At 40.7% G+C, this 27,712-nt stretch overlaps 1 protein-coding gene across 3 annotated transcripts in view; it reads left to right on the top strand.

The window, feature by feature from the left end:
- The window catches only part of LOC114931019 (uncharacterized), a 252,672-nt gene that overhangs the window by 80,535 nt on the left and 144,425 nt on the right, over positions 1 to 27,712 (top strand). For all 3 annotated transcript variants that reach the window (XM_029302924.2, XM_029302925.2, XM_029302923.2), the window contains one exon: positions 11,375 to 11,471. The gene's annotated coding sequence lies outside the window, so the exon portion shown is untranslated. The remainder of the gene's footprint in view (positions 1 to 11,374; positions 11,472 to 27,712) is intronic.

Genomic DNA, 27,712 nt, shown 5'->3' with positions numbered 1-27,712 from the left:
AGATGACTTTCCTCCTACGGGTATTGCACGAATATTTTTCGCCTTTTCATAGCGTATTATGAAACTTGGATATTTTTCTTTCGATTTTCGCGAATAATTCTCAATCTTCACGATATGATTGAAAAATGGAAAACGCGACAATGATAAGAAACAAGGGGTGATTTTTGTAATTTTATTTGTATCGCGACAAGCTTAACTTATATCAAAAGAAGAAATAATATGAAAATAAATATAATAAATATTAATGATGAGAATTGAAAAAAAAAAAAAACATCAATACATTTTGCTACGAAAATAAATTTCTATCATATCTATCTATTATTCGATGATTTATTAAACATTAATAATTCTAATGACAATAAACTTATCCGAGGACAATCTCTTATCACTTGTAACGCGCTTTCTGAGAAACATAAGCAGAGGGGAAGTATCGATCTTCCGTTTCACATACGATCAGTGATTCCCGCTATATATCTCCTCTGGTGCTCATCTCGAATTTAACCTATCGAGATTCCGCGCGAGATAGTGACAACGCCCCGACGGCATCTCATCTTTCTCTCTCTTTCCCTCTCTCTATCTCTCTTTCTCTCGGCGGAATGTCTGATATCGATTATATGACGCGCATTATATCGTGTATATAAAACCACAGAGTCGCGAGAGAGGAGCGCCAAGGGGCTTCGACTCCCGCGGTGCCACGGGAGACTTCGTGACGAGGAGCTATTCCTGGAGTATTTTAGGGTTACAAGTTCGTTAGATTGCGGAGATAGGCCTCCACGGGCTTATTTATGGATCGAATTCGCGAGATTTCCGGGAAAACTCGTTTCCACCACCCTTCTTCCTCCGTGTTCGTAGTCACGGTGTGCCGCCTCGTCGATTATGATACGACCGTTCGATCGAGCGCGGGAACGTGATATCACTGACTAACGAATCCAGACTTTAGAAATCGGATTTAGTTGGGTGCTGCCGGTGGACCGCATCAGGTATATAAATCACGAGCGCGTCTCGGATATCCCGACCCCGACTAATCCGTCGAGTGACCGCGTCGGAAAAAAATCGCGAGGGCTCGTTTCAAAAAGATAAATGTGTGTCGAATTTGTCAGTCGACGCCAACTCGCGCATGTCTAAACACAATTTAAATAATTGCGCGCGACCTAGATATTTAATGTCTATTTCATCGGTGATAAACGCGTTTTGCGCTCGCTTTGAAATGCGCTTACGCTAAATCGGGCGACTGCGCGGCGCGCGTAAGTAATACGTAAATGTCGCGAAATGGGAAGAGACAGGACCGAATTTCGTAATCGGATCGCGTCGACGAATGACAAGGCGCGTTCGACGACGTGGAGCGTCTCTCGCAGGTGTAGCGTGGCAAACGCCGCCGAGAACTCGTCTCTCTCATCGGTTATGACACGAAGCTCCTGTAGGGTGTATCGTATCAAGCGGCAAACCAATCAAGTTGCCACAATGGGATCGACATAGCGGCGACGGCGGCTGTTGCCTCCGATACCGCTGTAGAATTTTCCTCGGGGCTGCTTCGGAAACGGTCCTCCTCCACTTGGCGCAGTGCTACACAGAGGATAGTGTACGTTCCACCGAGCCGTGTCGAGAGATTTTCACTAACAATAAACGCCATCTCTCTCTCTCTCTCTCTCACTCTCGCCTGTCAGTAACGACAACGACCAACGCTACACGTGAAGAAGACCGTCTCCTTCGCGCGGAAGGATGGAGAAGCAAATGGAGGCATCGATTTGCCATTTGTCTCGCTCTTGTCGAGCGACATCATCTCCTCTCGCCCGCTTTCCGTCTTACGGTTCCTCCGTGCTATTTACCTCGGAATTTGACACGCGAATTTGCGTCGCCACGAGCTACAGTCCGCTTCTCCAATGGACGGTGTTCCGCGTGATAGTATAATAGCACAAAGCTGCTACGATACGAGCTTGAGGAAACGTTTGGATTTCGAGGCGTCGATGGTATCGTCGCCTCGAGGATATATAGACGTCATATTTTGCAAACAATTTGCATTTCGATTGTATCTCCTGGCCGAAATAATATCGAGCTTTTATTCGTTTTGCTTTACGCTTACAATTTGCGAGAAGATCTGATGAAACGTTCGCCTACAGGACGAGTCTGGTAGAAGGTAACGTGTTACCGTGAAGTAATTTTTCCCGAACAAAATAATTCGAGTATTAAGCTCACGACGCGAGTTTACGGCGTTGTTAAAGCACACGACGCGCAGATTATCAACAGTTTGAAAGAATCGCGATGATCGTCACGGAATGTCCGAGCCGTGGATTTTACTCTACTTAAACGTAGGCGCACACGCAGCGAGTGGGATCGGACAGAAAAGTCAAGGGGCTCTCGTTATCGCGGTCGTTACCAAGATAATATCGTCTCGTTGTAGTACGAAGCACAGTACACCCGCGACATTCGCCAAGTGAGCCTGCATGCAATGCCGACTACGTGGTTACACAATGGTGACCTAGCTGTAAGCCCGCTAACGAGGACGTACTTCGACACCTGGCGGTAGTTTACTTTGTCAGTGTACACTTGGACTATATAAGCGAGGAATAACGAGGGATAACTGTTATTAGATGCAGTTACTCCATCTATCGCGTTAACGGTAACGCCTCGCGCCCCGGCTTATACGAGTAACGCAAATTCGAAATACACATAGTACGTTCGAGTTATGCCCGAACTATTATGCTTTCGGATTGATGTCCGCGTTGTACGGGATGTTTACTCGCTGTCGCATTTCGTTATATAGAATGTATTTGATTTCTTTCAAAAATTCAAATTTAATTAATACAGCCGTTCTCTTTATGCGCAATTTCTGAAAGTTTAATTTTATTAAATATAATTTAGGTAATTAATTTGAGAAATAGGATTCTATTTAAATGGGTCTACATTAAAAAATTAAATAAGGATTTACGATCTCTCTTTCCATTACTTGCGTATCTCTCGAATTTAATTCATTAAAAAATATTGACATAAAAGCAAGTTTTTTTAACCTATTACGAGTATTCATGTTTCTTACTGGCGCATATTTGAATTTTCACTTGTTTGAATAAATCTCCTCCGTTTGTTTGAATAATTCGAGAGGAAGAGAGAGGGATGCGTTCATGTGCGCCGTGGGCTAAACGCGCTGTGCATAAGTATTCGCATCGATAAAGCGGCTCGCATGCGCTGCGTGTTTTGAGAGCGTTGTCGCTCTACAATCGCGGTTAATTACTACCATATTCATGCACACGATACACGTTTCTTAGTCGCGAGGGTAGGCTGCACGGGGTGCCTACTAATCCGGCACGCAGATGGGACCGTGATTCGTTAGTTGTTCCGAACACGTACATTGAATTAACACTGAGCTTAATTAAATCGCCAACATAAACAATCATCGCTGCATTTTGAGTGCAATGCCATGCGCGACCTCGGGCGCTGCCGGGTTTAGAAATAGCAAAAAAATTCCCCGAGCTTTCTCTCCCTTTCTTTTTTTTGCAGATGCTATTATTACAGTTGTGCAGAATGTGCCGAAAGCTTTCATTTTTCAGATGGATCTGGGAATAGAATTTTCCGTAGAAAATATATCGAAAACTCGCCATTTATCACAGTGTTTTAAATGACACACTCCGTAGCAACTAAACCGTGAATTATCAAGACATATCTTGAATATATCGCGATGACTTTAATATTAAAAATAAATCAACGTGAAAAAAGAATATTCGGGAGAATATAATAACGCGAGACTGCTCTTCGGGCTCATATAACAAGGATCTGTATGATCTTTTTTTTTTTTTTCGAGACACAAGCTCGCGAAAGAGTGGAGAGAAGGTGGTTTTTTTCCCTCATGGTTTTTTCCTAACGGGAAATGTTATGACTCTGACATTTCCAATACGTCCGAGCCGCCGATACGGCGAGCACAGTAATGACATTTGACCGTGAAATATAATACTCGTATAGAGAGAAACCGGATCGACGGTAGTTCCCTTTCAACGGTCATAAATCCGGACCGGGTGAGTGCTTTCGCGAAGTGAATACTTTTCTCTTGTGACGCGGGGGTGTCATTCTCACCAACGCGACGCAACGTATCACAATTTGATACACACGATACAGCGATAGGGCTTGGCGAAGAGTCGTAACCGTAAACAGCGATAGGTGTGAAAAAAAAAAAAAAAAAAAAAAATAACGATATAAGAGATCGCAAGCTTCGCTCTTCGCGTTTACAGTTCTACATGCCGTATCGCAATTGACCGTCGTCGTTTAATTGTAAGTAAGTGGTGCTCTTCGTGTCGTCTTAATTAACACTTTAATCGATTCTAGCAGCTGCCGGCGGGCGCAACTGATGTTTACTCTTGTAAACATCAGTTGGTCGACAGTCGGTCGCCAGCTCGTCCTACTTCTATTGGAAATCACATTCCGACTAATTAATTGCAATTAACTCGATCGAATTGTTGTCGCTGAAGAATTTCCTGCGAGTTCGTATCGCTACGTGAAAAATTCCGACACGCCGTTGCCTCGCCGTAAGTTTTTCCTCACTTACCGCCTCGCGAGCCGTCCATTACTGTCATTTGTCATGTCTAAAAAGGTTATACCTATAATGTGTTTCGAGATAAGAGCGGCGACCTATTTTCTCATACGTATTTCGTGAAATATAGTTCTATGTGTGTAGAGAGCTTACATTTACTTTTTGAGTATAATCTAAGGTGCAAAATGTGCCCCAGGTGCGCTATACACGGTGCATGTGCACTTATTCGAGATACGCTATCAGTAATACGGTCGCAATCTCCATGGTGCTATATGTTTCTTGCGACATTTTCCGCGATTGTTCCGGATCCATGTAGATTGTTTGCCTTTCGATTGTTAACGTAAAATCTTGGGAGCTAATTTGTACATCTTTTTATCTCAATATCGCGAAATAATTAACGATATGCTGCGCTACATTGCAAATGCATTAAAGATGGTGTACATATATCGATGCAAATTTTATCAAATATATTTTTATCATATAAAAAGGTATTCATTACTTATTACTACATTTTATAAAAGATTTTATTGGATATTTAAATAAATAAAAATATTTTATTAAATATTTTATAAAATGTAGTAATATCAAGACTGATACAAATGTTTGGTGTTCGTACTATTACATTTTATGGAGTAGTATTTATATTTATTTTTGTAAATGTAAAGCAAAATGTAGGAGACTTGAAATATAATTTAATTTATTGTCAATCTTTGATTAAGGAGAACGCAAATGTAACTCAAATGTAAATCATAGTACGAGCATTTATTAACTATGTCGATGTCTAATATAATTACGTGGATCTTATTTAAAGAGAACTAATCAATTTTTTTATCATCTAGTTTTGTTTGTTAAATATAATATAAAATATAATATATATAAAATAAAATATATTATTGACGATATTTTTATGCGATCGTTTTATTTTTACGGCGTATGAAATAAAGGTGCTTGTTTGACATTACAAACGATTTTGATTTGGTGTCGCTTATGTGATATCTGCTGGATTTGATCTTGGATGATACATATGGCTTCTCGTAGACGTAAAACACATATGACGTACAAATTGGTCATCACGTATACTATACGAAGTACGACGGCCGAGTTGCACAGTCGATACTGCATATCTATGACATAACAATTTTAGAATTGGCACTACTGCTGACTACCAAAACAATGACAAGAGTTATTTCCTGTCTGACAGGTGTCGGTAAAACGTCGATCGCGTTTTGTTTTTCTCTCTCTCTCTCTCTCTTTTTTTTTTTTTTTTTTTTTTTTTTTTAATATCGTTCGCTACAAGAGCAGGCAATTGGACGGACACGGTATGTAACATGGCAGATCGAGAACCGAATATGTCTGCAGGGATGGGCGATATTTTACGTATCAAAATTTTTCAGATGTAATGAAAGAACTATGATATAAAGAATTAATACTCTCAATTGTTTCCGCCCAAAAATGATCAAACAAAAGTTAAAAATATGTAAAAATAAAATAAAATGATGTAAAAATAAAAACTTATAATCTTTTTTAATCAAGAAGATTGAAGAGAGAAAATTGCGCTACAACGAAATAATTTCTTCACATATTAAAAATTTTATTACGATCCGTAGATGAAGATCAGAATGCACTTATCGATATAAAGTGCACTACGCCTCGCGTCCAACATGAAACGTATTTTATCTAATTCGCAAAATTCACGCGGTCCTGCAGTCACGTCGGCTATCACGCGAAAGACGTGAGTCGTCGTAAATGCTTTCGTGTGCAATATAGAAAATTTTATCTGTGCAGCAAATATCAATTATCGCACGCTTCTCCTCGGCGCGGTCGACACGATTTAGATCGCGTTTAGCTCGTTCACAACTTAACGGCTTCCGCGACTAGTTTCGCTCTCTGGACCGTGGTACGAACGGAAACTCGTAAAACCGGTCATATCCGTCACACTGTGAAAGCTGGCTGATCGTCGAACCGATCTGAAAGGGCGCGATTACAGCAGTTTGCAAATGAGAACAAAGGGATGGTCCAGATTAGACGGCGCGTGCACAAAAAAAGGATTCTATTTTTTCATCCCTTATTTTGCGCGCGCGCACGTCTGCCGAGGAAAGAGGAAGAACCTGGTCAGAAATTTTTTAAAAAAGTTGATTCATCCGTACCTGTATCGAATGAACCGAACTTTCCGCTCTTTCTCGATTTCCTTTTGTTTTTCTCTATCGCATTTTTATTTTTTATTATCTCTATATTCTATGTAACTATATCATATCTATTCACTGGTCACGCACAACATGCGTGATCAGTAGGTTTCTATGCATGGACAAAATGTTTCATCTTCTTCCTTTTTTTTTCTTCCTCTTGCTCCTCGACAGAAAGTGTCGCGTTGGCAATTATAACTCCCGGACTTCGTCTTAAGTCTCTATTTTCTAGACGAAGCTCGCGTTACCGTCATCCAGCGAATTTCTCTCCTCTTTCCACGGTATATAATACTTAGGTTACATTCGGTATTTTATTTCTTTTTCGCTGTCACTTCCGCGTAAAATAGAAAACGACGCGTAAGAGCCGAGATGAAACGAGAAGGAAAATAAAAGTTAGCTGCACGAATGGAGAAACATTCTTCTCTACAAGAGCGTGTCCCTCAAAACGGAAAAATTAATTACTTCTGCGACTAGTTTTCCACCACATTTTTCTACGTACATTTATTGTACAAATTATTTGATAGAAAAATTACAACGAAAATCACAATGTAAATAATATTTTTAAATTGTCTTTGTGTGATTTTGTCTTAAAATAAGAGTACCTAAAAATAAAAGCTCATATTTCTTTTTGCACGGACACTTCAACAAAGTAAATCCAACATAATATTCTTCTCTTGTCCATTTATTTACGTTACATAAAGGAAGACTGTGCATTCTTCGTATAATTCAATGCTATTGTTATTAGAGTGCTAGACTTGCTAACAATGATGCTCTCTTTTGATAGACTTCTAGAACGATATTTTACTGATGAATAATGCTTACATTATATTTTATTTACATTTCAAGTATATTTAAAAGTCTATTTAATACACATACACATATAATTTATTATATTTAAAATATGTGTAATTTATAATTAAAGTGTCCACTGCGCAATTTCTGGCAAAATAGTCTGACATTTTTCGAAAATAGAAAATGGCGATACGCCAAGGTTAATGTTGAAAAGGTTAAAATACGCTTCCCGGTCGTGTACATTTTTCATTTTTTTCTCTCTTTTTCTCTCTAATTAAATATTATACGTTATCGTGCATCATTTAAATTCAATCGCACGTGGACGATAAAGAGGAGCCCTTACAATTAAAATCAGTGCGATACACATTTTTATTTCAACGTGCAAATCGTCCCAAGTGCTGGTCGAATTTCTAGCTGAATCCATCAAGCGCGGATAACTGCTTGTGCATCTGATGTTTCAAGCACTTCGTTAATCGAAATGTTTGATCTCTCGGGGATACTTGTTTTTTTTTGCATGCTACGCGATCGTTTTCCCATAGTGCTCTCGAGTCCGCTGTTTTTTGCGCAACATACACTCTTGTGTGTGATGAATTCAATGCTATTCGTTTTGTCAGACTCTTAACTTTTCGCGGATATACCCTCGGCTTGAAACGACGTATCGGGTAACTTCCGCTCGTTTCCAGCGTCTTCGCGTTTGACATTGCCTTAGGCAAATTTCATTAACGAAGTCTTCCCGTTGTCTTCAACGAATGTGGATGGTCCCTAATTAAGAATGTGATTTTTGACTAAAAGGACGTAATATATGTTTCAAGTGACGGTATGCTTTTAAATGGAGATTCATCTGGATATATATAAAATGAATTTTTAAGAACATTGTGTATTGCAATTACATCTTTAATGGATCGTTGATTTTAAAATTAATGTATCATAAGAATCAAAGTTACTTTACGACATGGTGTGGATATTATACTCTCTTTATAATACGGCATTTCTTTTTAATCGGTATAGTGCGCACAAATACGCAATTTATTACTATTTTATTACTTGGCAGAGTATTCAGTTGAAATAGAATCTCTAGATATGTGACTATAACTTGAAGAAATATATACGCTGTGTCATAAAAACTATTCTATCACATAGTAATATTGGATTTCGAGAGCATCTGAAAGCGCGATATTTTTTTATATCGATATCGGATACGAATTTATCGATTTTGAATCCGTTTTTTTATATACAATATTATTTCGAAGCTTGTGTACGAGCTCGTAAAGAATCGAATGCAAACATATCGTCAGCCTGTAACGTTTTCGTTATTTTTCTCGTGTTATTTTTCTCGTTCGGTGAATTTAACGCAAATATTTTTTGAATCCACGCACCACAAACGGTGTGAGTTTTGTTCTTTAATTATTATTGGCTCATACGCGTCATTCCTGTTCACGGCATAATAAGGATGAAATTACGGAAACCTAGGATAAAAGTTTTTGCGGGCGCAAATTCGCGCGTCGAGTTTCTGCAGCTAACAGTGCCGTTTTTAGTTGCATCAATCTAGTGCAACGTTTTTCACTCTCATGTTCCAGAACTTTGCAATAAAAAATATTATTTTTGTACGTAGTAAAATTATTAAATTTAAAAAATGAGACGTAACTTTTTTTTTAACGATCTGAATTTTTTCTGTAAAAGTATAGGGTCTAGAAAAATATTTTTCCTAATAATTTGTGAACAAATCTATATTAAATAATATCTTATTTGTACGTGAAAAGTGCTGCTTTAATCTCTCTTAAACGCGAACTAGAGCATTTTCAGAATTATTTGCGCAAGAAACCATTTTCGAGAGAGCAAGCACAGAAACGGACGTGATGCGCGGATATTGACGTTCAAGATTTCCTTCAAGATGTATTAGTCGTAAACTGAAATTGTCGCGTCAAAATATATTCCGCTATTTATTCCTATCGCCGGTCTCTCAATTTCTTTTTCGCCGATCCGCGGTTCGTCTTCCTCATAAATTCCGTGACGGCCGGGAAACTGAATGTTATTCGTATGAATATCGCGTCTGCGGCGGACTCCGCTGCAAGGGATTCTCTTATAAAAGAAATACGCCGCCCCATCGAAACGAAGTAGTTTGCTCCAGGAAAATGCTCCTCCCTCAGTGCGTAAACATAAAAATTACCGAGTCAATGGAAGACAATCTCGTAAAAATTCGTCAGCGCGATAGAATGCACAAATATCGTTATATTGACATTAAAAAAAAAAAAACAAGTTTTAGATTAATTATATTCTGCATACCTAGGAGAAGCCTGCTTGAATATTTTACCATATATTTTTTACTTTGATTAGCAGTTAGAAGTCACTATATTATTTCGGATTTCTGCAGTTTATTTTCTTAAAATATGAACACAATTATACCAGATGTGAAAAGGGACAGAATTATATCAAGTATACAAAACTGCGATTTCGGGGATGAGGTGGTATTCACGAATATCCCGAGAATTTGCGGTGGAAAAGTATTGCTCGTAAATTCTGGCCGAGCATTTCACTACTTATTCTCGCGAGGCGGCTTCGCACCTTTCTTTCTCCATTCAGAATTCCGCTCAACTTTCTTCGTTTTAGGACACTCAAGTAAGGGAACATCAATGAGTAAACTTTGCCGAACGTTTTATGTGCAAGCATCATCATTTTTTTCTTCCAGAGATCATATCTCGGTATTATTACATAGCATAAGATCGTACATTTTACGCATATTTTCAAAATCTTCACTTTTTTTATTTCTTTTTATCAGATAACGATAATAATGATTAATCTCTTTACTTCTTTATAAATTAATTTTTAACCATCATTTCATTAACTAGAAATATGTCGAATAGATTTTGCTTTCATTTATCTATACATATTAGATAAACGCAAGGAGAAATGATCGATTTATCGACGAAATTTTCAGACCTTCAGCGCGAATGTCGTTTTGTAACGATAAAATAATTATACGAAGAATGCGCGGAATCGCATGGAGGAGGAGGAGAGACGATCACGCGGAATTCACGTCTAAGACTTCCCTCAGGATTTGCGCAAACTTCGGTCGCCGACTTGACGCTCGACTATTTATTCCCGCTGCTTTACGATTCGCTTCTTCCACTTCGTTATTCGCCCACCTTATCGGGCGCGTTCTCCTCCTCCCTCTCACGCAAAAGATTCGCACTCTGCAGAATGATTATTTATCCAAACGCTCCCTTCTTCGGCGATTTTACACGGCTTTGTAAAGGCGAGCGAGAGGAGTAAAATCCAGACGTTATCTCTATTTTTCTCCCCCCTTTTCTCTCTCTTTCTATCCCTCTTTCTGCACAAGTATCGATTTTAATTTCAGCAGAGTACACGCCGTCGCGACATCGTGTAAGAATCTTGCGAGTATTCCTGTAAAGTTTGCGCGAACAAGATTGTCGATATTCGACGGACTCGTGAATAACGCCCGGCTCGTTCCTTTCTCGCGAAAACGCGTTTCGCTTCAATTCGCCAGAGAGTCTAAAGTTAAAAGCCTCCCCCTCCCGAGTTTTATTTCACCGTTGTTCTCCATACGCGCGTGAAATTATCGGGGATAACGGGATAACGCGAGCGCGATTCAAATTTCTCTGGTATATTAACCGAATAATGATCATTGGATGTTTGGACTTTGAAACGATGAAGGTATAATGATTACTCGTTCGCGGTTATGCATCCAATTTGTGGTTTTGTTACGCGTAGACATGTGTACGTGTGTATATGTTTCATATCATTTGAATGCATGAATATGTAATCCTTTTAGAGAGGAATTTCCGCCAACTTTATATTTCGTGTGAAATTTAATGTACGATATTGTTGTGATTGTTCTAATCAATTTTTATTTTCCATGTTGCAGGAAGCGAGGCGAGAGCTTGAGGGGCTGAGAGAAGGCATCGTCGCCGGAATACGCAGTCGAGATAAATAGGATGATCAAATAACCGTTGGATAAAGATGTAAGTAACGATTATGCATGTTGGATTAGACTTCGCATGATATATAACTGGTACAAAGCTCGACATGTAATTACATAACTTTGCATTAAATGTCATAACCGTAATTACGTTTTCCGATTGCTATGCATGAAAATCGAGCATAAATTGAAACATAGATATTTAATCGGTACGATCTATGCGTTTTCATCGCAACCCACTAATTACACTGGCACATTTTGAATTACATTTAATGGCACCAATTCCCCGTCGAATTTGTAATTTAGAATCGGCTACAAAGATAATACTTATTGGATTAATAAAATACAAGTTAAAATATCGTTAAGTTGGTCGAGTTGATAGATTTTAATTATGGAAGTAATGAGAAATTTACGAAATATTTATAAATTCACGCTCACGCGATAGATGAAAGGAGAGTTGGAAACTTTAAGTCGTATCATTTTTTTCGAATCGCAATTAATACGTATAAATAAATTAATAGATGTTAATATTGACTAGCTTCGAAATTAAGATTTTATACCGAGACACTTTAAAAGATTGCGGCGTGTACGGAAAATCCTTATGCGTGGAATAAATTTGCAACACGTACGACGCAAGGTGTGGTTTAAACTTGCAAGCGGACTCTCCGGATATATCGCGGACTACAAAGTCGTAGAAAATCTTCGCCAGGCGGGACCGAACGTGATATCCGAAGTCACTCACGAATTCATAGGATATTTTTTCGCTCTCGCTCGATTCCTCATCTCGCGCGATTCCCTCTGTCTTTTCTCCATCTTCCCTACCTTTATATAACACTATTCCCTTTCTTTATCTCCGCCTTCTTTGTTGGCGCGACTTACTCCCGCTCACGTGCGCCGATTTGGTAATGTTTCCCAAGATTTTCTGCAGGAGCATCTTCTCTTTCTTATCCACTATAAATTTCACGGCAATCAGCTATAAGCTCTTTCGCGCGGTTTTACTTTCTCCGAGCGTCGCTATAATATTCGAAAAATTATATTATCAGAAAATTTACGGCAAGAAATCGAATTTTTCCAGAATGTATTGTCTTCCATATTCTTTACACGTTCAACTTTACGTTCTTATCTTGATTAATTGATATAATAATTTGTGAAGATAAATTGTTATTACATTTTCAATAATATATATAAATTAACAAAATAGGAATAAGAAAAGAGATCGTACGATCGAAATGAAAAGAATCGCGGAGATATCCAGACAGTATTTTCTCGCTTTTTATGGTGTTGTTGCTCTCCGTAAATTTATTCTCCCAAAATGTTCGACATTCGTAAAAGCGCACTACGGGAAATTGTAGAATGTAGCGTTTGTGGAGCGACAACTTATACCGGTATACGGATTTATCGCGCGCGTATATGTACTACTACGAGTAGTGCGAGTCAACAATGTAGGAAGTCTTGTAGAAATAACTCCGGGGAATAGATGGTCGTAAGCAATTGAAAGTATCCTATTCTCGATTTGGCTACGACTCCGTGGAATCTCTCGAGCGTGATAATAATGCCCGTATCTATCCCGTACCTTAATGGTAGTTACATCTGAGGAAGATAATCGTCTTGGCGACCCAGTTTACAAACGCATTTGTCGCCTTACAGAGAGAGGTACAGAAAGAGGAAGAGAGAGAGAGAGAGAGAGAGGTAGAGATAGAAAGAGAAAGATAGAGGCATGTATGAAGCGTTGCACACGTGCTTGCAACTCGAGCGTAAGGCGTTTGCGCTTTTGAAGCGGTCTTAATAGTCACTCCGTCGCGGTGCTCCAACTTTCGAACGTTTTATTTGAAATTCTGAAGTGGAAGTTCTTCTACTTAATCCAAGTATAATAACACGAATTTAGCACTGACATAACCGAAACGTAAGAGTCTCTGCGTATGCGCGAGCGTGATTGGCAAATGACGCCAAGTTCATTCGCAATTCCAGACCCAGACAATATTATCATTTTATGATATTTTAATTTCGCGGAATTAAATATGATTAGTTTCGAAATATTGAGTGTATATACATATAATAAATTACTACCCTCGTTACGCGAAAATTATGAAAATTTTCCAGTTTATATTTTCCGTATTTTTATAGGTAATTATTATTTATTTCGAAGCTCTCTCTCTCTCTCTCTTCTCTTTCTCGCTTTCTCTTCCGAGAACGTTACGACTCCCGATCAATAACTGCAAACGGGTACGGACGATATTACAGATAATGCGGACAGAACGAGCGGCTGCTCGGCGATGAGCCCTCGCATTTTTTGAATTACCAGATCACGAAAGCTCGCGCAACGGTTAACGACGAGTTCGATCCGTTAAATTCTCTTTCGTCGCGATGCGGAAGGTACGCGGAAGCGACATTACTGCAGCAGCTGCTGCGTGTCGTCGTTCGACGACGACGACGACGACGACGACGACGACGACGACGATGAGTTTTGACTGCACTTCGGTGTCAAAGATGCAATAAACTCCTCGGCATCATCGAGATATTTAAGTGTCTCCAGAGTTCTACGAGTGCTTCCTCTCTGGTGAGCAGGCAGTCTCGCAATGACCTAGTTCAAATAAAAACATACTGGATGTACCACATAAAATGATCAGCGAACGTGACTTTTCTTCACCGGGAAGCTCTCTTGCGGGATTAATATCTATTGACAGATTGGAAACTTGTTAGAGGGTTACGAGCTCGACGTCGCGCTGCTTACTGATAGCGAGATTTCCTAAAATTGAAGTAAAGTACATTGTCGCGCGATAATTAAATTTCTTACTTAGATACGACATGGATGTACGAAATATTTTCAAGGATTGTTTATGTTTTTACTTTCCGCATTATAAGAGGGAAGAGCTTTGATAAAATATTCACATATTTTGCGAGAGCATAGGACGCGTTGTATACTTTGGGCAGTATGCATAAACACCGGTCCTCGGTAGGTCAAACATTTTTCCTTCCGTCCCTCTTTGCTATCTTTCGTTTTTCATTCTTGTATTTTGTCTTGTTTCTACAACCTCCGCTTCTCTTTATCCCAGTCTTCTGTAGCCGTGAGGGTCCAAGAGTAGTTATGTCATCCGATTTGCATTTTAAAGAAGCAATAGGAGCACTGGCGACTAACGACGCGTACATTCTGGAATGGAAACAAATCTAAGGGGAGACGATAATTATTGCTGGATTATTCCTGCATATATGCATTAACGATGAGGAATGTTCTCGCAAAAAATTGCTCCAATTTTGCGTGTAAACAAGCATTGTTTAAATAATTTAAATATCACAATCTGTATATTATATACATAAATTAATTATATTTCTTCAAAATTTGCCTCTCAAAAGTGTTTTTATAGAGACATTCGTAGACTTATACCGAGAGACGTCTATCACCTTTCTTTTGGACCGGTATCCATCTGTTTCTTAAATACAGAATTATATTTTCTTCCGTATACCCTTTGCATCTGTGCAGTGATTACAGCAGTGTCGAATTTTGCTCACCAGCTCTGGTGTAGACGATGCTCTCGAAATGTGCACCCGACTACATAGGATTACGCGCGAGCATCTGCCGCCGCGTTCCCGGTTCGTATTACGTGCCTTCCTCTATTACGAGGGGAATTAATGCTCCCGATGGTCCCTGCGCGTTTTCGGAACGGGGAAAAACAATAGGTAATTCCCGAGACACTTGTCCGCTCACTCGCGCGCCCTGGTACCTGTCTATTGTTCCCGCAGACCAGTCGACAAGTAGAGGTAGAGACAGAACGAAGAGAGTACGACGAGCGCGTAGATTGAAAGTGGTTTTTGTTTCTTTATTAGTAGCAACAATTATCATCAGAAGCGTCGAGAGAAGCTTAGGTAAAAGATAAAACATGAAAAAGGCGGCGTTGGATCGACGCGTGGGTACTAGATAAGGGTAGAGCTTTCGAAGAGTAAATAACGTCTCCGATAGATTCGAATCTTTGCGCGCGTTTCTGCGTCGTTGATAGCCTCTTTATCGGCATCATTACGCTCGGTTTGCCATTCACCCAAGTTTCCGAAATCAGGGAAGCTCCACCAAGTATTTCCGGACATTCGTCTCTTTTTCTTCTTGTTCGTATTTTCTCTCTTTCTTGTTTAGTATTCTTTTCCGATAATTCTCCGTTCCGTTTGCTGATTTTACAGCGGATAAAAGAGGGATGATCTTCTTAAAGAGATCTTATTATATGTACAGGTTCGTATCGCGCTACGGTCATTTCTGGTCATTTCGCACGATGCACCAGGCGGCAGATTTGACGATTCATCGCGCGACACTGCAGATTAGCCCATTCTGCGGCAACACGTAATGAGAGTGGGTAGTTTCGAACCGCATGGTGAACCTGAGTGCGCCAAATTTGGCCGGGCGGGTTGCAGTTCTCATCAGCGTCATAAGCTACATCAACCGTTACGTTGCAACATGTTAGTTCCTAATGGCTGTTGCCATCGGACACGACACATTTTGATTCTGAAGAAACTGTACTAGGTATCGTTGCACTCCAAATATTTCCAAATATGGTCATATCAATTTTCATGCAAGAATAAGTTAAAAATATTACTCTAGAACGTTACAATTTTTCTCTATGTAGCAAATTTATTTCTCACATAGTTTGCACTATCGTATATTTTTTAAATTAAATAATAAAATATTACATAATAAAATAATTATATAAATATAAATTTAAATATAATATATATATATAAATTGTTATATAATTATATAATATATGATTATAAATTACATAATATTAATAATATCGCGTCGAAAAATTGCCTGTAGAGATCTTACCGATACTTCCATATATTCAAAGATCTTATTTTTGATATCTTGAAAAAGAAGAAATTCTGATAGAAAGATTGAAGATAGAATCCTGCCATCGTGTATAAATAATAGTTTTATGCCTAATATTTCTAGTATATGTTACTTTGGCATTCCAAAGTTATAATTTGCCGAAACGTCGCGTCGTTCGAGAAGCGGGTAAAAAAATAGAGCTTCCTCTGTTGAGAATTTTATTTCTTAGCACAATAGCGAGCACTAGATTTATTCATTTACACGCGCAGACTAATTAGTGCTCCATTATTCGCGGTTTTCGTTGGGCAGTTATCACGCCGCATAATTAGAGGCTTCTCTAAATACCACGTTGTTACGTTTCTCACATGCGCGCATACGTGATGCACGTCATATATATATTCGTGATATCGCATCGAGCGCAAGAAGACTCATCTAAATAAACGTTTGAATTATCGCCTAATGAATCATGTATTAGATTGCGTCGTTTATGCAACGTACGTATAGTAACAATAATAGTACAAATGGTAATTAATGAAATAGTAATTGAAATGCTGAATCACGCAAAAATTAACGCAGTCCATAAACTGCCTTTCAGCAGTTTTATAATGGGACGATTATTGCGTATATTTATTTAAGAAGACGATTTTAAGGCTTATTAGGGAACCTATTAGGGGGTTTATATATCGAGGAAAAAAAAACTTGTCCGCACGCAAACTTTGCTGAACGACAGAGCTACTTCCCATTATCTGAGAATAATGCCGGCGATCCTCGTGACCGAGCATCGGATTCGCATTCAAATTCGGAAGGCCATTTTCGCGGGATGAATGGTTTTCCGTGAAAGCCGCAAATCCCGTCTTTTTCCTGCGATTGTACGGAATCGACCGTAATGATTCGCTTCACCGTGATACGCCTTTACTAACGCGTGCAAAATAATCTCCGAATAATTCATTGATTATTGCATTAAGTTTTATATATATATATCGTTCAACTCGTCGCAATTTCACCAATTATCGTCGGAGACACCCCTCTCCGGGCGCATAAAATTAATGCTGATATCGGCCGTTTGCGTTTCGCCGACGCGTATTTAGCGTGGCCGACGATGCGTGCATGCGAAAACAAACCTGTAGTAAGCCTGTACACGCTAATTATATTACCCGAATGGATGTTTTGGGAAGGGCGACTGTTTGCATTGAGAGAATTTCACTGTCAATTATGATAATGTATTCGCTGCATTTGATAGTGAGCGGTCACGATCGGTGACAGCGATCTCGATTGATTTCATTGTTCGATATAAATTGGCACGTTGATTAATCACGATGAAAGTGGCATTTTGGACTCCAACTAATTGCAAAATAAATACTCTTCTTCTCTCCAATTATACCCTTTCTCTCATTAATTATAAAACCCGTGTGTAGGTACATGCATGACATCTTTTTTCCTCTCCGCCTTCTTTTTCTAACAGAGTGTTCCGACCGGTCTCGCGAGGATTCGCGTATCGACCGTCACGTATATTCGCGGAACGAAACGACGAAAAGAGACTACGAGGAACGGCCGGAGTCGATGGATGGCGACGTGTGGGACACGCCGCGCCAACGACGCAGTTTCTTGAGTAGATTTATCGCCCTTTAAGAACGGTCGATTCAATTACGGCCCGGCCGGCGTCTCTCCCATAACAGCTAGCATACCGGGAGATAGTCCGGTCCGATGCCGCTTCCTTCGCCGCGTGTTCCTTCGTTCCGGACATCGCACCGGTGACCGAACGAAAACAAAGATGTAAGCCGGTAATGTGGCGAATACTGGCCCGAGTCTGACGGTATATAATGGCATTACCGGGGAATTACAAGATGAACAGAGATTATCTCTTTTCATCGTCCTCCGCGCCGAGTCCCGCCCTTTTCCTTTCGTTCTCAGCCCAGCTTTTGTGCCACCCGTTCGGCTTTTCTTTCTCTCTCCATCTTATCTTCCTCCATCCATTTATCCGTCTCTTGTCCCGTTTCTCTCTCGGCGTCGTTTCTTATCACTTCATTTTCGTGCCAACCGCGCGCGACAACCTTAGCTTTACTAGCACCAATCTCCGCCCTCGACATTCTCTTCAACGATCCTCTTCAGGGAGAACGAAACGAGGTCCTCTTCTCCGTCGCTAGACGCTGTCCACGTCGACTCGGCGATGATGTAAATCGGTCTTGATATTCGTTACGGTGAAATTGTCTTAACGATAATCTACCACGCGCGGCTCCGGTTTCCCGTTTCCGGTGTCAACTCGCGCGCGCGCGCGCGCGCGCCACGCCCGTAATTTCGCGCTTCTCTGTCTCTTTTACGGGGATTTTTTTAAATCTCTCTCCGCGTCGGTCGTTAAAGCTGACGGGACAATTCGAGTAATAACGTAAGAAGGATCGGACAATTTTTATTCCCGAGGCCGGTAAGTCGCTGCTGGAAGCGGAGCTGAGCGCCGTCGCTGGAATAAATTTATGGCAGTCGTCCTAGGCTACTCGTGCGACGAGTAGCATCCGCGTTTCAAAGCGATAAATTATATACCGCTTTTGCGGCTACACGGAGGATGATCGTTTGCGTAATCGAGAGAATTATTCTCCCTTCAAAAAAACCGGTCGATTGGAAGGAAAATTTGCGATTCCTGTTTCTCGCGCCACTTCGACTCGATAATAAGATTCGCGAAGCTTTAAGTAAACGATATAGAAAAGGATTGTTGGGAAAAAGTATACTTTATACTTGTTCTTTCGCGGAATAAAAATATCGCGGGATCATTGTACCGCCGTTTATCTTGGCGTCCGTCTTATTTACTCGGCGGCAGTCTTTCATCGCAGGAGGGGTCGCTATTTTTACCGTCAAATAATTCACAGCGGCCATTTTTCTAGCGGCCGAACTTCGACTCGCGCTGAAGGGATAATATTTATCCCTTATGTCGTTTCGAAAGAATTTAGGTGACAGGTTATAGAGAGGGCGAGATATACACAGTCGATTATATATTTTTTTTCACGCCAACGAATTAATTTAACTCTTATAGAGACATAGAATTAATCTACATGCGTAAAAAAAGATACCCGAGAGTTTCAATGTAATAACATGATATTAAAAGGTGTACAGACCTGTGAATCGCGAGTATAAAATGTCTCATATTCCTATTTTCTCTTTTACGTGCTTTCATCGCGTTCCCGTCGTCAATTGTCGTTTGCCGCGCTACAGCGATTTTTATCGTCACCGGTGCATGTGTGTGCCCCTGGTTTCCACAATTCGCCCCGCGTATCAACTTAAGCCAATGGCAACGTATGCAACGTGTGCCGTGCGTATCCGCGCATACGGATAATTATTTGTGGCACGATTGCCAATTAAACATTGTTCCGGCGCCCGGGTTCGCCTCGCAACCCTCCGCCTCGTCGCCTATCTATCTGCACCTCCCCAAGAGAGAGAGAGAGAGAGAGAGAGAGAGAGCTTTCTCTCCTCCAGCTCTCGTGTACGGGATGGTGTGGCTGCGACAGACGACAGCCGCAACGTTCGTCGTCGAACAAACTGTGTTCATTCACTCCTCCTCCTCACCGCTGGCTGGCGCAACCGTCGCGGCCTCAATCCTCACCCTCTATCTCCCTCGCTCCCTTTGAACTGCCCATCCGACTCGCGTTAACTTGACGCTGCAAATTCACGAATCGCTGGCTAGTCTGATGCAACTGTGTGCATGCAACTTTCCCTCCGCACTCTTCCCGCGTTCAGTTTAAAGTCCGAGTTGAACTATGACGAGTTGACGTTTTGTTCTTTCTTCTCACCGAGGAGAGACTGGCCGGGCGAGATGAAAACGATACGATTTTCTCTGCCTTTCATTGTAATTTCGATGAAGGGAATTTTTTTTTAAAAGATGTAACAGTGTGGAAATGCATAAAATTGCATAAGAGATTTCATTATTCTCCCTTTGGACAGGAACACTTGGAGGGAATGACGTTGCAAGGCTTTGACACGTATTTTTAGAAGAAATTTGTTTGCAAAAAATTGCAAGGCATCAACATAGTCACAAGTTGTGCAGCAAATAATATTTTGACGCAAAATGTCACTTATTTTTCATACTAACGCTATAGAATTAATTAACGTGCCACAGCGTCGAGTTATGCCATTCAATTATCATGCCGGACGCGTCGCGAGTGATCTATATAGGGATGCTTCTATTCACACTCCGAACCTGACTATAATCGTACATATAACGCACATGCTATAGTCGCTAGTAATTAATCCGAGTTTGTCATTGTATACGATGACATCAATATATACACAAGTATTCTCTCCCTCCTTCTCTCTCTCTCTCTCTCTCTCTATTCAAATAAATATCTTTAGAAAATGTTCTGAAAATTTGAAGGTTATCTTTTCCTCAGCGTTGCTATATTCTTCAGTGGGTAACTTGCAAAAATCCCGAGATATGACAAACGGAAATCAAGTGGGAGAGCGAAATAGAGAGTGAACCGACACTTACGAGCCGGTGCCGGCGTCGCGACGCAGGAGACGCCCGAGCGTCGCGACGAGGCGTAACGAGTACGCGTTGACGCCCGCATAATGCGACGTGTCCGGCGTGTACGGAATGAAAATATGTACCATCAGGCGGCATCCGCGTGAGCGGACTGTCGCGTCGCAAATGGTTGACGAAATTATTGCACGGTGAAGCAGCGAATTTATCGAACGCTCTGTTTCGCTCCGCCTAGCTCGAAGCTCTTTCGCATTATTGCGTCCAGAACGATGAAAATTAAATCCCTCCCCGACGGAGTCAATCCTCTCACGGAAAAAAGGGTTAATCCGAGTGGATGATAATTACGATAAATGTCCGTAGGAAATTTATCGTAATTATAGTACGCGGGAAAAAATAAAATTTAGAAAACAGCAGACTGTTTTACGTATACATTGTATATATATATATGCATATATCGCGTATCGAAGTGCACATTATCATCTATTAATTTTTTTTTGCCATTTTTTTTTCGCAAATAAAAGACAAGAGCAGAAAAATTATCGGACGAAAAAGACAAATTGGACACCGTCTACTTTCGAGGACCAATTTAAATACTTAATTGTGTACCAGTATATATCTCCAAATTTGCGGTCCGCTAAGCCCCTGCGCGAATTAATGGCATTTGCGGCCGTCGTGCTTGCACGTAGCGAAATATTAATTGCAACGCTAATGTTTCACTCAGCTGCACGGCCATTTGCGAGCATTATCGATGTACATAGCATTCGGCGTGATTTTAAAGGATTTTCGTGTCTACAGCGGGAAAACGGGGATTGGCGCGGAGAGAGGGTGCAAGATTAGTATTGTTGTATAAAACGCGACGCTGGCTCTACGGTTGGTTACATTTATAACGCGACGGTGAAATTTCCACTTCGCCCATAGGACGTGTCTTCATTTAATGGCCGTTAATATCGATTCATTTATCGGCGTTTCGGCACACGATCTTTACACGGGACGTGTCATCGATTTAAACGTTTATTTTCTGTTTAAAATACCGCGGTGTGTCTCGCGCAATGCGATACAAAAAGAAACACGTCATATATTTACATTCATTTTTCTTACAACTTTATCGTAAATATTTCACGTCACACTCTTCGTCGCGTTTAAGCGCACTGTGGCAAGTGCATCGAGTTTTAAAAAATCACACGCTTTCCTTGTCGGAGCCACTTTAACATCGACGTTTCCTTCGTTTCGGCGAACGCTCTCGCCTCGCGGATATTCGACAAACCGCGTGAAATATGCTAAAAGCATCGGATAAAAAATTCGATAGTACGAACCAAGTACACGGGCGAATCCGCGACTTGTCTGGAGGGAGTGTGCGAGCGCAGCGTGTCGACTTGTACAGCGGCGGAGAATAAAGATCGATCGAAAGAGAGAGAGAGAGAGAGAGGCGGAAGGAAGGAGGAAGAGGACTTGCTGGATGCCTGACGGAGGCAAGGTGGCAACGACGACGACGACGACGAAGACGACAGTCGAGTGTAGTGGTAATGATGGTGGATGTTGAGGTGCCCGCGTCTTAATAGCGATAGTGGCGTCGATGTGTCGAGGGAACGATGGCGTCGTCGCTGAACCTCCGCCAGCCAAGCCTCGGTCACGCCAATATTACTTACCTCCCCGAGAGGGCGATAACTTAATTGATGCACGAGCGACATTAGGACTTGTCGTCGGTATCGCGCCGTCATCGCGCGCAAGAGCCTAGGCGCAACGTGTGTGATAATGCACGTCGGTGATAATTCGTCGGCCGGTCCGCGGGGAATTGCGATTACGAAAACAAACGGCTTCATCAGTGCTTTAATTTGCAGAACGAGCGTGTAACGTAATTACGATTATTCTTTCGTCGACGCTTAGATCGGATTATACTCTTTTTCTCTCCACGATCGAAAAATTGGTCCATTTTATATTGAAATTACTGGAGATTTTTGGAAACGTTTTATCCGCTCCCGCGTCGAGAGCGATTAAAAAAAGACTTCAATTTGTATGGATAAATTATTTTATATCGATTTTAAATTATTTTTAAATCAATTTTAATTTTATATTTTCCACTGGATGTGTATCGAAAAGGATTACCCGATGATTGATAGATGTTTAGTTTAATATATCTCGTTCTCTGGTAACGCTCGAGCGATTTCCTTTTTCCGTGCATTAGACGAAAACGTAGTATGTGGGCACTCAAATCCGACGTAAGTGTGCATAAGTGTGCTGCATCGGTCTTTTCTTACTTTCGGCTCTCGTAAATCCGTCTCTCTGTTTCTGGTACTACTGGCTGACCAAAGTCGGTGTATATCCCTACACGTACTCCTTCCGAGTGGAGAAACGCTCATCGAAGGTCTCCAGTGTCCGGTTTATCTTGACGACATTCGTAGAACGGAGGCGAGAAAAAGCGCCATGAAGGGACGTAAATGTTACGTTCTTTTGAAGGAGATAAAAGCCTCCTGTGGTCAAATGTGCGATGCTTCGCGTAAGAGTTTTGGTTATAAGAAAATATTTGTAGTAGAGCATAAAGAAAGTATTTTTTTTTCATTTCACAAAAGTCTCTGTCTCGAGTCATAATTAATTGGAGAAATTAATTAACATTGAAATCCAATAATAACTGAAATACAAAACAAAGAAACATTATACTTTTTAAATAATTATTTGTCGCGTGTTTTTTTTTATTTAAAGAAATTATACAGTTAAATATTGAATATATATATATACATATATCCACTATTAAATGAGCGGAATTAATTCCGTGCTGATAAGCTGATATCGGAATACGATGAAAAATTCAATGTATTTTGTCTTTATTATTTTCTATTCAATCGCTTTTATTAGTCGTCGTGGAAATTATTAAATTCCTTCGAACATGCTCGGATTGAATGTATCGATCACGGTCGATTGCTCCGGTTCGGATCGGTTTCATCAAAGAACTGGATGGTTCCTAAGGATGATATCCCGCGCTCGCGATTGTTTTCCCGGCAATCTTTTTTTTTCCTTTCTGTTCGTAGAACAACGTAGCCGGATGCGCTTCCGGTCGCTTTTTTTTTTTTTTTTACATACACGTCCGCACGCGAGCATCGTAGACCGGTTCGCGATTATTACGAGCAGGAAGGCGGAGAGACAGAGAGATTTTCTCGATGACCGAACATCGAACCATGATCCTTTTCTTTTTTTCCGCAAGCTGGTACTCGGTTACCGAAGTTACAAGCCTCGAGACTTTGGATGGCATGCATCTCCCTCTCTCTCTCTCTCTCTCTCCTTTTTCTCTTTTCGCCCACCTTTTCGTTTTCTTCTTCTTTTCATTTCTTCTTTCTCTCGTCGGTCGCCATATCCTCCTTGGCGAGATATATAGGTGCCCACTAAACTTCTGTCCTTGCCATCAATTTTGCCGTCTAAGAATCGCGGAACCAGGCACGATTCTGCCGCCCTTCTTTGCCAAACGCCTTCAGGCCTGATCTTTTTGTCGGTATAGCACTCTCTCTTGCTCTCTCATTCTCGTTTAGTTCTTTCTATCTCTCTCGCCTTCCACCATCTTTCGCGTTTAAAGGATCGTCTCCTACGAAAGTCATCTTTCAGCCGCTGCCGGCTCCTGGGGACCGATAGTCCATATCGATAAATTGCTTGGTAATGTCGTCTTCTTTATGTATGTAATATAATGAAAAACAGAGCATGTGGCTGACCAAATGCGCTCGTAATCAAACGACTATTGCAGTTTAGTTCAATTATTTCTAATTTACTTGTCTACAATAAATAATTCTATGATATTGCAGTTGCATCATTAATCTTAACGATATATTATGTGATACGGTTGATATAAAAAAGATATAGATATAACAGCCGCTTTTTACAGGGAGAGAGATAGATGGATATTTTATTACATATAAATAATAAATATTATACTGTTATTTGTATGCGACCGTTCAAGTTTTATCCGCTTTCGAGTGTCATATAAATTTTGGTTGAAGCGATTGGTTTGCAGGTAAAGGAAAAAAATAAAACTCGGCTCACATCGACATAAATCGCGCGTAAAGAGAAGGCAAACCCGTTTGAATAAGCCAACTAAGGGATCGATATCGCGTCTATAAATTGGAAAACTGTAACTTTGTACTTTCGTCGCTCGGTTTTCCTCCGAGTTGTAAATAATTTCACGGCGAAAGCTGGTCACGTTATCTGATTATCTTGTCGTTATATCTCATGCAGTGTCCCCCGCAGCCGTCGTCCACGTTTAAAAGATCGCCTCCTGCGAGGGTCATCCTTTAGCCGCAACTGCTTCCTGGGGAACGATCGTACGTGTGTTTCTATGACTCTTTCAAACATACACGGTAACGCCGGATTACCATGTATATCCACGTTTATATATAAACAATCTAGGCCACACGCGGTTTTCATCGTAAAAAGTTTTCATTGTTCTACGGATAAATAAATAGATACATCGCGAGGCGACTTTACTGTACGCAATTGAAAAAGTAATCTGCATAAATCGCGTTCGTGCATGAATATATGTTTCTGCCATTTTGTAAAAAAAATGTACATCATCTTGAGACGCATCTCGAGACGTCAAGTTTGATTTAAAATTTTTTAAGTTTGAAGATGGACGAGATATCGTTCCTTTTTACCTGCAAACATATCGACGAAGTATTTGAAAGAATTTAAAGAATTATGAATTTCGCGTATGATGAAAGCGCTTACTTACTTCCTATTTATTTACATTTTTCTCCGACTGGTCAGAGTATTATATACATACACGCGCGTGTACATTTATCTCGGCGCGGAAATTGAAAGTGTTTAAAGGCAGATAGATATCTCGCAATATGCATCGAACGTGCAAACTTGATGTCGAAGCTACTTACAGTGCCGTAGCATGTGAAATACGCGCTCGACGTGTCGGCCGTCCGTTCGATTTTCGCTTACCGATCGGATTATTTCCCAACGTTGCAAAATTTTAGTTCTGCGTGGTTGGTTTCAACGCCCGTTGCAGTGGCGTAACGAGAGTTTAAAGCTAGACTTTGTAGACTTTGTAGAGAAATGCTCCGATGCTGCTAACAGGAGGAAAAAATGATTCTGATATTTCATCGATTTCTAATGTACTTTTCTTTGACGATAACTATTTGGTCTTGCGATATTCTGAAGGCGTTGAAGAAAATTCGATCGCCCAGCAAGAATCATTATATTTTGCAGGTATTATTCTTGATTTTTTTAAGTAACAATGAAGCAGCGCTGTGTGTGAAGCTTGAGCCATTAAATTGGAAAATAATTTCGAGAAAAATGAAAATTTATTCAAGCACGACAACAATGTATTAGTTACAGCTACGTCTCGACTTATATTAGCCCGCATTTTTTTTAAGCATTAAACGATTCTGTCAGCGTCGATACCGATTCTCGGGTTTACGCCGCTGAAATATTGTAGAGTGTACCGATTATTTTCATATTTGTTCCGCGCGGCGACCGCGAATTGGAACGAGATTTTATCCCATATACCGTGGAAACAATAGGCGAAATCAAATTCGCCGCCGCATAGAACACAATGGATTACAGAAAGTCGAAATTGAAAATTCTCGCTCTACCCTCGCGCGCTGCGTGACTCGCGAATCCACTATATAGTGATTTGTAAGGAATTATCCGTGTGCACAAGTGAGTATAGTGTAACTAATGCGTAAAGTTTATCTGGCTTATATACAACGGACGAGTTGTCAATCGAATTTGTTATTTTCGCGGCGAAATCTCTGATTTATTTATGCAATCGTGCTATGGTACGCGATTTTTAGAAATTAACGCCGTCTGCCTTTCACTCTTATTAGCGACCCGTCGCGATTTTATTCGCGCGAGCGAATTTAATCAATATTTTATCTCTGCAACGATATACATTTTTCTCTTTTTACTTCTGTAATTGCAAAAGAGAGAGAGAGGAGGGAGCAGAGGGAGAGAGAGAGAGGGAGATGAAAGACCCGAGTGTATTATAATAAAATAATAAAGCCACGTTACATGAATTACAAAACATAATATTGCGACGATTCGCTCATTAGCAGTAAATTTATCGAACAATTTGATCTCTGTTCGCGAAATAAACGTCCGAGTGAGTTTTTCTCGTGCTTGATAAACGACGACAGAGCCCGCGTTAAACGCGTTGGTGTACCGCATAATCGAAATTCCAATTTGCAAAGCAATTCGAATCGTTCGTATCGAGCGCTTGTATAATTCTCTTCTTACTTAAAATCGCTCCCGTTGTTCGCGTCAATGTTCCATCGGAAATTGCTGCGAATTTAAACGACGCGAGAGATGTTCTCGAGATACCAGTCGCGTGGAATGAGAGTTAAAACGCGGCCGATGGGACACCGCAGTGGCTTTTCCAAGCCGGGATACAAAGGATTTAGCGGAGTTTGGGTCACGGATTAATGGGAATTTGGCAGCAGTTGCAAACAGCATACCATATACGCGAAAACCGGAAGAAAGCTAACGCAGTGCTCGATAAATTAGAGCTGACTCTACTCGCGTGCGTGCAAACTGCGCATTATTAATTATTAATTTATTGATAATTATCGTTTGGTTAAAGCAAATTAAATCGAGTTTAGCCCCGAAGGCACCATCTAATTTGCGAAACGCGCCCGAGTTTTCATTCGCGCCGAATGGGAAACGAAAATGGCCAATTATCGCGAAAGTTTGTTCCATCGTCGATGTCGATTATTATTATTCTCATGCGCTCAAAGGGTTCGAATCTCCTCGCGTTAAAAAAAAAAATTCAAAAGAAACACCAAAATGTTCGCCTGCGACGGTGATCCGGGTTATAAATGCGAGGGCAATTTTGTATAAAAGGAAAAGAGGAAAGGGATGGCGATACAAAGGCGCGATTCAGTAGTTCGACTCGCGCGCGAATTAAAGAGAAATTCAGCACCGCGGAAATTGCGTGCACGCACGCACGCACGTTTGATACAATGGTGCACTTTCCGCGGACCCACCCGTTGCTCATTCTACGACGGAAACCACACTTATACAGCCTCCG

The sequence above is a fragment of the Nylanderia fulva genome, unplaced genomic scaffold (genome assembly GCF_048542155.1).
Source record: "Nylanderia fulva isolate GAGA-0341 unplaced genomic scaffold, ASM4854215v1 Scaffold1, whole genome shotgun sequence".
NCBI classification, from domain to species: Eukaryota; Metazoa; Arthropoda; class Insecta; order Hymenoptera; family Formicidae; genus Nylanderia; species Nylanderia fulva.
Note: the sequence above shows the minus strand (reverse complement) of the source record. Positions and strands in the feature narration are given on the sequence as shown.